The sequence below is a fragment of the Apis dorsata genome, unplaced genomic scaffold (assembly GCF_000469605.1).
Source record: "Apis dorsata unplaced genomic scaffold, Apis dorsata 1.3 scaffold_194, whole genome shotgun sequence".
Classification (NCBI taxonomy): domain Eukaryota; kingdom Metazoa; phylum Arthropoda; class Insecta; order Hymenoptera; family Apidae; genus Apis; species Apis dorsata.
Window position 1 is genome coordinate 1,258,799 of NW_006263478.1, and position 1,361 is coordinate 1,260,159.

Here is a 1,361-nt window from a genome sequence, read left to right on the forward strand (position 1 = left end):
TCCCGGAATTTTCGTCCAATTTCGTCCATTTCCTATTCCTTTAAACCTATTTTTGTCTCGTTACTTTTTTTTTTTCTTTTTTTAATCTCGTTAATTAAAATCGTCTGTCGATTCTGTTTTTTTTTTTTTTTTTTTTCCGTTTGATTTTTCGATTCGATTCGATTCGATTCGATTTGGTTTCGTTTCGTTGTTTGATTTCTCGTTATTCTTTTTTTTTTTTTTTGGAAGAGTAAGATCACGCGTTACATTCATAAATGTAAATGTGTGTTTCTAATTGATCTATCATCGAGTTTTATTATTATTATTATTTTTATTATTATTATTATTACTATTATTATTATTATTATTATTCGAAAAGTGAGAAATTTGAACGAATTATACATAGTACAAAAATTTGTATAGATTTAGAAAAGGGAAATTGTAGGAGTAGTGAACGATTTTTAATTAATTCGTTTAGCGTTAAGAGATAATAATTGTTTAAAATATATCGTTAATGAGGGGGGAGGGGAAGATTTTAAAGGAAAAAGATCTATGATTTCAAAAAAATGTGCAATAATTTGATAAATTATTATCGATTTATCGAATGTTGTTGAAAATCTTTAAAAAAATTTTTATGAGATTTTTCACTCGTTGTCGCGTATATATTTTTTCTCGTATATTTTACAGATGTATTTTTTTATATAAGACGTTGATTCTATTTAATAATTATGTTATCCGTGTTATCGAAAATTATCGAAATTTCTCGTCGCCTTCATTCGAATTCTTATTCCTCTCATCTTAATCCTAATTAAGATTTCCAAATTCTTCTTTTCTTTTGTCGAAAAAAACTTGTGATGCTTGAACAAAAATCATAAATACCAATTATGATTATTTTAATTCTTAAATCTAAGAAATTTATTAACACTAGAGGGTTGAAATTCTTTCTTTTTTTTTTTCTCGAGCAAATTTTCCACGCAAATTCCTACGTTTCGTGAATCCACTTCCAATCTTTTTGTCCCTGAAATTTCCCAGTACGAGAGAACAAGCATTTCGTGAACGAATTCTAACCGCGAATCTCGTGAAAACCCTTCGATTTTCGATCTCATCTTCGTCATCGTCGTGAAAACTGCACGTGCCTCGAATTCTATCGTACGCAGGTCCCTGTACATGTATATATATACATACATACATATATATATATATATATATATATATATATACATATATACGATAGTAAAACATTGAATATAGGCGATATAAGTATTCCTCTGATAGATACTTAGATCCTTCTCTTAATGTTTTTAGTTTATAATCGTTCGCCAAAAGTACTGAAAAGTTGAGAAAAAAAAAAAAAAAAAAAAAAAAAAAAAAAAAAAAAAAAA